The sequence below is a fragment of the Penaeus japonicus genome, unplaced genomic scaffold, assembly GCF_977035675.1.
Source record: "Penaeus japonicus unplaced genomic scaffold, GWHDUDI00000001_assembly GWHDUDI00000007, whole genome shotgun sequence".
Classification (NCBI taxonomy): Eukaryota; Metazoa; Arthropoda; class Malacostraca; order Decapoda; family Penaeidae; genus Penaeus; species Penaeus japonicus.
The window spans coordinates 1,146,962-1,159,461 of NW_028234409.1; positions in this window are offsets into that span (position 1 = coordinate 1,146,962).

A 12,500-nucleotide genomic window follows, 5' to 3' on the forward strand; every position below is an offset into this window, starting at 1 on the left:
ATCTATGTGGAAATACATATGCATGTGCTGGAGGGAAGAGATGCGTGTGTGGATAAAACTGCTATCAAGTCTTGAGCTTTTCCGTTTGATAAACACGAAAGCTGATATTCATTTTACAAAGAACTATTGCGACTGTAGCAAAGTGACAAATTAGATTTCAGTATATATTTCCGTTATTTATATTCACCCGAAAGAAAGACATGCCACACATAAACAAACAAGCCACATGCCCCGCCATCAATAAGGTCGAGCAGCTGGCGTTAACAGCATTACCAATTTGTTCCCTGACAGGACTTGGCTGCGCCGCCGCTCGCAGATCACATTCGGTCGCTGATGCTCATTATATCTCCGTTCCTTTACCTCTTTATCTTTACCAGTTTCATTTCTTTACCATCCATTTTGCTTAGTTCATGCCATTATTCTACCTTCTCACTGTCCTTTGTTTCATATTCTCTTCCCTCACTCTCCCCCTCTGACCCCTTCATGTTACTACAGCCTGCATCCACATGGCTTTTTTTTTTTTTTTTTTTTTTTTTATCTTCCTCCATTTTCTCTCTCTTTCATTTCATCATCCTGCCACCAACTCTCTCCTTTCATACTATTCTGACCCTCTAACCTACATACGTACACGCACTCCATTACATAGCCAACGTTTTTGCTCATGCGATGCCATGCGTGTAAGTGTGTGCTTCCTCTCTTGGACTGTTATGCAAATCCCTTTCCGCTTCGACCTTTGCAAGCGTTCAGTTGGAAGGCCTTCTTCCATGGGAGGTTTACTGGCTGTATTGCAAGCTAGACAGCCAGTCAAGGTCGGGAGGGGGCGGGGAAGGAAGAGAGAGAGAGAGAGAGAGAGAGAGAGAGAGAGAGAGAGAGAGAGAGAGAGAGAGAGAGAGAGAGAGAGAGAGAGAGAGAGAGAGAGAGAGAGAGTACCTGGATGACGTAGATGCAGATAAGACGACTGCAAACAGGTCTCGGAGTTCGTGAAGGGTGGATATGGATATGTTTTCTCTTTGATTATTGAGGTTAACATCAGACTAAAATTCTCATTTACGCAAACATGCATATACATTAGAAATAACTTTTAAAACCATGGACAGCAATCATCAAAAAACAAACTCGAAGGAAAACGGCCGAGAGACGAACGAACAAGTGATTAGGTCAGTCAACACGGAGACACGTCTCTTAAACCGCCTGTGAATCAACGCGCCATCATAGACAGCTGCCAAACGCCGACGGAAGAAGCGAAGAGCGTCATTCATCTCGTGCAAGTGCTTGTGCAATCCTCCCTGCACGCAACCCTTGAGACGTTGCGATGGAAATCATAATATGTCTTCCTCATACCCTCGGAGCGAGTGATGATGATTTAGTAGGAGTTCTCATTGTGGGAAGTTGTGATTTACGTTATTAATTAGTGCAATTACTTAAGGCAAGGAAAGTAAAGATCAATTACATTTAACTTTTTACTTTTATATTTTACGTTTTACTCTTAACATGATAAAATTTGTGACAAAGATTAATAGTGAAAATGTTTAAAAAGAATGACCATACTCACAAAAACCTTACAAAATAATCACCGAAACCGTGTTATACCACATGGTCTCGGGACGTGAGTAAATGATTCTTAAAGTCACAATCCTCGGATTAAGTAAATGTTATTTAAGAATTATATAGTTTCTCCAAAAACAGTAAAGTTTTTTGATAAAAAATTTCTTTATCTAAAACTACTGCTGACAAGCCGTTGGACTTGCTTTCAGAGGTGGGTGGCACTAGTTTATATTTTAAAGGAAAGTGAGGAGAGTAAATTGATTGCGCACCCGAGATGTCATCGTCCTTTCCTTGAAAGAATTGTCGTAACCTTATATTAAACACATTTGCGAGACTCTTTCCTCGTCGAACAATCGCTAAAATCAATGGCTCGGCGAACAGGTAAGGTAATATTGACAGGTAAGTCAATATGGACATGCATTCCTCAATATTATTTTTTGAAAACGATGCAAAGTACTCACTTGCACATGCATATATATATATAAATATATATATATATATATAGATAATTAGATAGATTATATATATATATACATTATATATATATATATATATATATATATATATATATATATATATATATATATATATATATATATATATATACATACATATATATATATATATATATATATATATATATATATATATTATATATATATATATATATATATATATATATATATACATACATACATACATATATATATATATATATATATATATATATATATATATGTATATATATATATATATGTGTGTGTGTGTGTGTGTGTGTGTGTGTATTCACATATACATACACATGTACACGTACATGGCGCGCACACACACACACACACACACGTTTCCTTCCATGAAGAGAACCGCAGACCGACTCACACCTTTGGTTCCGCAGCGACAACCGGCCTACTTGGTTCCTCCGCCACCGGAGAATCACAGAAATACTCTGCGCCATTATTCCGATTATACGTTGGTGGAAAATATGAGTTTGCTTTCCTTTCTGGGCATTTGTAACGAAGAGGATAACAAAAACTCCGGGTTCAGATGTTGATTGAAAAGTTTGCAGGAGTATTTCTTTCTCTATTTCTTTCAGCCGCACAATCAATCCTTAAGGGTTAAGGAGCACCAGCAGGAACCTCCTTCCCTCCGAGGGAGTTCGCCGGAGCCGAGGTTCGCGAAGGAAAGACTTCGCTCGCTTCCCGTCCGGCGGCGAGAGAACCTCCTTCCCTCCGAGGGAGTTCGCCGGAGACGAGGTTCGCGAAGGAAAGACTTCCCGTCCGGCGGCGAGAGAAGCCTCTGGAGGCGGGATCGTCTGTGTCTTCGGATGTGGAATCCTTGTGGCTTTTGTGATATGGTTTCCTGCCTTTTATTGTGTTATGATGGGGATGAAAATGATGGTGATTATGTTGAAACCTTTTTCGTCCTCCCTTTCTCTGCGATTAAAATAGAAAGAGAGAGGGAGACAGGGGGCGGAGGGATTATTGATGCCTTCTTTCTTTTAAAAATGATCAATTTCTTTGATGCAGCGGCGAGCGGTGTGGCGTTTCCGGTACAGGCTACAACTACCTCTTCCTTTCCCTTCCCTTCCTGCTAAAATAAACAGAGATACACAAGATGTGCTTCTTGCAATTTCTTTGGAGATGAGAGCGTGTTTGGCGGCAGTCAAGGAAAGAGGCTGAGGGAAAGAAACACATCATGCATGTTATTGCTCTGCACGGTCTTGTAAGATATTTTGAATCTAAGATACTCTCTCCCGCTCTTTATATATATATATATATATATATATATATATATATATATATATATATATATATATATATATATATATATATATATATATATATATATATATATATATATATACATATTCGTATATATATATATATATATATATATATATATATATATATATATATATATATATATATATTATATATATTATATATATATATATATATATATATATATATATATATATATATATATATATATATATATATATATATATATATATATATATATATATATATATATATATATATATATATTGCACACTACTGAGTGCTTAATCAAGAACACCGTCCGTAATGTACTGTAACGTTGAAACAATCCTGTTATCGACGGGAATAAAGAGAATCATATGAATGCAAGGCCATAACTAGGCATCATGATGATACCGAACAGACGAATAATGAAGATGATGCGACAGATTTAATACACGTTTGACGTCCTTCATCAGAAAACAAGTGTATCATTCATGTCTTAATCTGTTTCCACCGGTGATCCAGGAATGTTTTCTTGCAAAACTTTCTTGAACACAAATATCTTGTTACCTCTAATAACTCTTCATATGAATGGCGAGTTACACTGAAAGCACTATACGAAAATACTCAGTTGCATCATTAGTTCCCAAGAATTTCTCCATTAATGATTGCATAGTTTACATAAGTAATATAATTTTTAAATTGATTAGATACATTATTGTAGTAGTAATAGTAGTAGTAAGAGAGAAGTTGAGAATCGGGATTCTCGAAAGAAGAGCGGGAGAAGAACTAAGATGGCAGCTAGCTACCTAAAATGAAGAATTAGTGGGAGATGATGAGAGGTGGAAGGCGTAACCCTTTGCTAGTTACATTATTGTACAAATACAGAGAGAAAGTGGAGAGTCGGGATTCTCGAAAGAAGATGAGCAGGAGAAAAACTAAAATAACAGCTAGCTACCTCATATAAAGAATTAGGAGAAACTAAAATTGATAAAATATATACCAATTCTACTGAGGACTTTAGTTGTCTCTTAAATGCTATAAATTGTATCTTCCAATTATTATTCTAACAAAATACAATATATGGTAAGGGAAAAAGATCGCTAATGCTGAAAATGAATAAATGAAGTCGTGTGTCAACGCGTGAATTGATTAATAACAGATAATATGTTCAAACTAAAGTAATGCTTCAACATGTATACTTGGTGTGCTGTATAATTTGTGTTATTTAACCTACTTTGGATCAAAGACTAAATAGAAAAAATGGGAAAACTCACACATACATTTTAGTGTGCATCTCTCTCACTAGATGGCGTTAACGTCAATCACCGATTTAAGAACATCTATTTGTATAATTTTTTTGTTTTACTTTTACTAATTAGCGTGCATATTATGTCTGAGAGATACTGAAATAGATAAAGAAATTAAAGTTATGAAATGAATTAATTAAACAGGAATGAGAATGTGAACAGCATGCTTTGGCAATATCCTTAGGGCAGTGGGCTAAGTAAACCCTTCTTATGCTGTCGTCCTGTCAAAGCGCTGGAAACAATGGTGGCGTTTGGATGGTGTCAGGAATCACCACGTTTCATAGCGTTAGCTTTCACCTATGGCAGTGTTTTTTTCAGCCACGATACACCCAAGTTCAACTCCTAGTTAACCCGATACTCCCTCTCCAATATTAACCCGCTACTCCCGACTTTTAACTTTTAAGAACCAAGGGTATTGAAAACACCAGACCTATGGACACCAGAGAATTTTGTTCGTTGGTAATGGGTAGAATAGTTTCTGTTTTAGGTTTCTGATGAACTTGGGGAGTAATTGAACTCTGTTTTGTTTTTCCCAATAATTTTAAGGTTTAGCGTCACAATTACATGTCCTCTGAATATGATTAGGATTACTTCATTTGATTGATGGCTTTGGTCTTTTGATTGATTGTCATCGCTATTTTCTTTGTTGTTTTGACGGTTATGATTATTATCCCTATTACTGTTTTTTTTCTTCTTCTTTTCTATTGCTGCTTTTGTTTATCCTTATCATGATTTTCATATAATCTTTTGGTAATCATCATTCTTATCGTTTTATTCATCAAAACACATTAAGTAAATTGAATATGGAATGGAAACGATGAAGAAATAATTAATTGTATATTTTGTGAGATTTGCTTTTTGTTTATATTTTACTCATTTGGTAATTATTTATTTGAACTTTTTTGTGGAGGGGGTTATTTTATCCATGTCTATCGGCAGGTGTTCCATGCAGGCACACATGAACATGCAGACATGTACATATGTACGCACACAAGCGTACATATGTACGCATCGGTCTGGTAAACGACGTTACTGTTTACCAACGGTATAAATCTTGGGTGGCTTTGCGTGTACTATTGGAATTTGGGTAATTTGGAAGCACTGGCTTGTTTATCTGGCTTATTGCACATTTCTTGACTTAAATATAATGGTCTGTCAGTATATGTTAATTGAAAAAAAATATTGATTATCAAAAAGAGTTCATAGGGATTAGTAAAAAAAATTAACTATATTCAAAAGTACTGCTGACGAGCCGTTACCCTCCTTCTGGAGGTGTGTGATATTATGTCATTTATTAAAGAAAAGTACAGTAAGTTAATTGCGCACTCGAGACGTTATCGTCCTTTCGTTCAGTTGTAGTAAGCTTATATTAAGCATCACTGCGAGACTCATTCCTCATCGAGCAATCAATAAACTCAATGGCTTGTCGAGCATGGCCTCCGAGGAAGAATATCTTGATTGTTGCCATTTAAACATTCGGCCGGAGCGCTTAACTGACTCGGCCCTTCTTACCTCACCTATGACAAACTGGCTCACCACACACCAACATGCTTTCCATTTCACTAATGTCCGCGAGTCAACTGCTCAACGGAATCAAACAAGGACGTTAATTCCCTTTCGATGGTTCAACAAACACTCGACAGTCGGAGGGAATTCACGTATCTTCATCAACAAGTTTGTTTCGCTCTACCCTTTTGCCGGCATTAATTGTCAAGTAATCATGTATTGTTATAATACCCTTGTACTAATTATTCGAGCATGAACTAACCCGGTCTAGGAAATAAACTTCCTATCTATTTATAGGAGTGAACTCAAAACCTTCCAAATCAAACCTAGATAGATATAAATCAAATAATTACCACAGATCTAACTGCCTTGCGATGCACTGCCACTCAACACCGAAATCTCGAAGCTCTTCCGGGAATTCTTCCGAGTGCAGAATGCAGTCAGTCAGGACCTGGAGTGCTTGGAGCCTCGCCTTCTTTCTTGTTATATATATATATATATATATATATATATATATATATATATATATATATATATATATATATATATATATATATATATATATATATATATATAATATGCGTGTGTGTGTGTGTTTGATTATTATGTATGTATATCTAGGGCATGTATATACATTATACAGACATTGCATACCCATCTTTGTATATATATGTGCAGTATATATGACTAAATGATAAGAAAGACAGAGAGGGATAAAGGCAGATAAACTATACGTGAACACACAAGCCTCATGCCTCGTCATCAATGACATCGAACAGCTGGCGTTACCAGTGTCACCTTCAACACCTGCAATAAATACATTTTTGTCTCGTCATTATAATGAACGTTTACTATATAGTTGCTTTAAGATTTAATGATGTGGTGAACGTTATCAAGTCATTTTTCTATATCATACTATCAACTGTAGTAAAATGATTATGCGTTGTACATAGCAGTCATTAAACGCTATACACGATAAACACGTTTTCCAAATTTGAATAATGAAATACACTTACAAAGCGTAAATGGAAAAGCATAATGGACCTCCCTGATTTTGCAATCATCCCCACTCTTTGTATAATTTTCTAAATGCAAATCAACAATGCCACTATTTGATGGCATACATGGAAATCGAACGCAAAATTTTTCATTTTTTCACCATATGTACTCTTATTTTCTACAAATATATTCTAATAGCGTAGGTTTTAGGTTTGTTATTTGAAATTATAATAAACTATTTTACTTGGCTTTGCTGTTGCAAATAACCGTTAACCTACTGTCGTTTTTATCACTTCCTTTTTATTATTATATTGTTTTTTTTTTTGTTTTTTTTCATGACATACAGATAACCCCGTAACACATACCGACCAACACGCTCAAGTACAACACTCCCCCTCTTCTACACACATTCCATTTAAAAGAAAGAGAGAGTGTGTGAGTGAGTCATACACTAAGATTCATCTACGTACACATATACTTGGACATATATATACCTAAACACACACTCATAACTTGAATGCAATTTCCATCGCGTTACATTAACTACCAAATGAAGGACCCATCTTCTCGACTCGCCAGTATTTCGCATCAATTACATATGTACTTCAAGTATTACCAACAATATCAAATTTTGCGTAATCTTAACGCACTTTAAATAATACAAAACTTCGAAAAGAAAAGAAAAGAAAAAAAAAAAAAAAATGCTGTACTAGTTTCCCCTTTTCGAAATTAACCTCGACGCAGACAAAGCGCCGCGTCCATCGCCTGTGGTTTTGTCCGCTGAGCCCGAGCTGTGAACCACATAAGAGGCCAGGCCAGATATGCCCAAGGCTGTCCGGGATCAGAGTGTGTGGAGTCCAGTTGTGAACCGCTTAAGAGGCCAGGCCAGATATGCCCAAGGCTGTCCGGGATCAGAGTGTGTGGAGTCCAGTTGTCAACCACATAAGAGGCCAGGCCAGATATGCCCAAGGCTGACCGGGATCAGAGTGTGTGGAGTCCAGTTGTCAACCACATAAGAGGCCAGGCCAGATATGCCCAAGGCTGACCGGGATCAGAGTGTGTGGAGTCCAGTTGTGAACCGCATAAGAGGCCAGGCCAGATATGCCCAAGGCTGTCCGGGATCAGAGTGTGTGGAGTCCAGTTGTGAACCACATAAGAGGCCAGGCCAGATATGCCCAAGGCTGTCCGGGATCAGAGTGTGTGGAGTCCAGTTGTGAACCACATAAGAGGCCAGGCCAGATATGCCCAAGGCTGACCGGGATCAGAGTGTGTGGAGTCCAGTTGTCAACCACATAAGAGGCCAGGCCAGATATGCCCAAGGCTGTCCGGGATCAGAGTGTGTGGAGTCCAGTTGTGAACCACATAAGAGGCCAGGCCAGATATGCCCAAGGCTGTCCGGGATCAGAGTGTGTGGAGTCCAGTTGTGAACCACATAAGAGGCCAGGCCAGATATGCCCAAGGCTGTCCGGGATCAGAGTGTGTGGAGTCCAGTTGTGAACCACATAAGAGGCTAGGCCAGATATACCCAAGGATGACCGGGATCAGAGTGTGTGGAGTCCAGTTGTGAACCACATAAGAGGCCAGGCCAGATATGCCCAAGGCTGTCCGGGATCAGAGTGTGTGGAGTCCAGTTGTGAACCACATAAGAGGCCAGGCCAGATATGCCCAAGGCTGTCCGGGATCAGAGTGTGTGGAGTCCAGTTGTGAACCACATAAGAGGCCAGGCCAGATATGCCCAAGGCTGTCCGGGATCAGAGTGTGTGGAGTCCAGTTGTCAACCCCATAAGACGCCAGGCCAGATATGCCCAAGGCTGTCCGGGATCAGAGTGTGTGGAGTCCAGTTGTCAACCACATAAGAGGCCAGGCCAGATATGCCCAAGGCTGTCCGGGATCAGAGTGTGTGGAGTCCAGTTGTCAACCACATAAGAGGCCAGGCCAGATATGCCCAAGGCTGTCCGGGATCAGAGTGTGTGGAGTTTAGTCCGGCGAATGTATTTGTGCTGTCAATTCGGCCGCCGATCGTTTTGCCGGTGACATGAATTAGCGAGCGGGGTCGTGTGATGGCGGTTGTTCTTGAGAGGTATGTCTCGGCGTTGATAAAAAGTAAAAGGATATTTTTATATAGTTCTACAACTATAGAACCAGAGAGATCGACAGACATGTACAGAAAGAGAGAGAGATAATGAGTGAGTGAGAGAAAGAGAATTGGAGAGTGAGTGAGAGAGAAAGAGAGAGAAAATAAATGTACTGAGCTCTAAAAGCATCGTCAAGTGTGATAACCATACCATATTGCATTTATTATTATGATTATCTGTAGTATAAATTATGCGGAGATTGGTTTACTGAGCTTACTTTGCCTGTAAACCTTTCGCGTTTGCCTTTCATGGGTGGCATTATCTTAGTTAAAGCTGAAACCGCTCTGTCTTCATTACACAATACGCCTACGAATTATTCCTCGTGTATTTAGTCATTCAGACTAAAGGGTCATAAAAGGTTATCCATCACAAAATAATCCACTCACAGAAAACTGGAAACTGAAGGAGATTGCTCGGGGACGCCCTCGACGCCCTCGACGCCCCGAGATACACAAGGATGGCCGCGGGTCAGTGCCTTCGAATCGGTCGTGTCATGCAGTCTGATTCTTTTTTTCCTTTCGCGTCAAAATCCATTGCTAGCCAATGTTACTGTATATATACTGTATTTAAGTTAAAATCTTCGTTGTGATTATATATATATATATATATATATATATATATATATATATATATATATATATATATATATATATATATATATATATAAATATATATATATATATAAATATATATATATATATATATATATATATATATATATATATATATATATATATATATGTAAATATATATATGTGTGTGTGTGTGTGTGTAAATACGAAGTGTATGTGTGCGCGCGCATCGCAGAACAGATGAAAACGAATTGATTGGAACCTTAAGGTTCGTAGCAACATAAAGATTTTCCAACGTCTCTAAATCTATAAAGATAGATAAAAAATGAAAAAAAAAAAAAACTCGTGAACATTAAAGACGTTTAACGGAGAAAACCTGCCGAGATTTCCCTAACAAGGTATCTGCCAAATCAGCAGGAAACCGATTCGCAAACTTTCGGACAAAATGTTTTTTGTGAGGAAGAGGTTCTGCGGCACGGAGGCAGGTGGAAGGCGTCTTTGCAAACATATATAAAGATGGATAGAAAAAAAATCAGTGGATTTATTAATAAATAAGGTATATACACTGACTGACTAACATATATTATATATGTAGGCTGATATGTAAATAGGTAGATACACAGATGAAAAAACAAAACAAAAACGCACACGCATTCACATGCAGGAGTATGCACATTAAACTTAGATATCAAGCCAATACTACATTTATTTATTAATATCAATGATCATCTAAACAGATTAGCTTGGCCTATATGCAATCGCAACATTTTTATCTGAGTTTTCACACATTTATTGTAAGCGAATTGAGCTATTTTGTGTATGTGTGTGTGAGCAGCGCTGAATGCCAGATATGAATTATGTTTTCCCGGCTGCACGCTCAGATTCTCATCCCGAGATCAAACACAAAGGAAAATAACTTCCAGGAAAATGTCTGCCAGGCCCTGTACTCTTCCTTTCCTCACTGGCAACGAATCCCACGGCCGGAAACTCAGTGAACCGCCAGCAAACTAGATGTGAAAATGGACGCGGCTGATGTCAGATTCACTCTTGTTCATCCACCACACATAACGAGTGGCAGATTCACTCTTGCTCATCCACCACACATAACGAGTGGCAGATTCACTCTTGCTCATCCACCACACATAACGAGAGTCAGATTCACTCTTGCTCATCCACCACACATAACGAGTGGCAGATTCACTCTTGCTCATCCACCACACATAACGAATGGCAGATTCACTCTTGCTCATCCACCACATATAACGAGTGGCAGATTCACTCTTGCTCATCCACCACACATAACGAGTGGCAGATTCACTCTTGCTCATCCACCACATATAACGAATGGCAGATTCACTTTTACTCATCCACCACACATAACGAATGGCAGATTCACTCTTGCTCATCCACCACACATAACGAGTGTCAGATTCACTCTTGTTCATCCACCACACAATACGAGTGTCAGATTCACTCTTGTTCATCCACCACACATAACGAGTGTCAGATTCACTCTTGCTCATCCACCACACATAACGAATGGCAGATTCACTCTTGCTCATCCACCACATATAACGAGTGGCAGATTCACTCTTGCTCATCCACCACACCTAACGAGTGGCAGATTCACTCTTGCTCATCCACCACACATAACGAGTGGCAGATTCACTCTTGCTCATCCACCACACATAACGAGTGGCAGATTCACTCTTGCTCATCCACCACACATAACGAGTGGCAGATTCACTCTTGCTCATCCACCACACATAACGAGTGTCAGATTCACTCTTGCTCATCCACCACACATAACGAGTGGCAGATTTACTCTTGCTCATCCACCACACATAACGAGTGGCAGATTCACTCTTGCTCATCCACCACACATAACGAGTGGCAGATTCACTCTTGCTCATCCACCACACATAACGAGTGGCAGATTCACTCTTGCTCATCCACCACACATAACGAATGGCAGATTCACTCTTGCTCATCCACCACACATAACGAGTGGCAGATTCACTCTTGCTCATCCACCACACATAACGAGTGGCAGATTCACTCTTGCTCATCCACCACACATAACGAATGGCAGATTCACTCTTGCTCATCCACCACACATAACGAGTGGCAGATTCACTCTTGCTCATCCACCACACATAACGAGTGTCAGATTCACTCTTGCTCATCCACCACACATAACGAGTGGCAGATTCACTCTTGCTCATCCACCACACATAACGAGTGTCAGATTCACTCTTGTTCATCCACCACACAATACGAGTGTCAGATTCACTCTTGTTCATCCACCACACATAACGAGTGTCAGATTCACTCTTGCTCATCCACCACACATAACGAATGGCAGATTCACTCTTGCTCATCCACCACATATAACGAGTGGCAGATTCACTCTTGCTCATCCACCACACCTAACGAGTGGCAGATTCACTCTTGCTCATCCACCACACATAACGAGTGGCAGATTCACTCTTGCTCATCCACCACACATAACGAGTGGCAGATTCACTCTTGCTCATCCACCACACATAACGAGTGGCAGATTCACTCTTGCTCATCCACCACACATAACGAATGGCAGATTCACTCTTGCTCATCCACCACACATAACGAGTGGCAGATTCACTCTTGCTCATCCACCACACATAACGA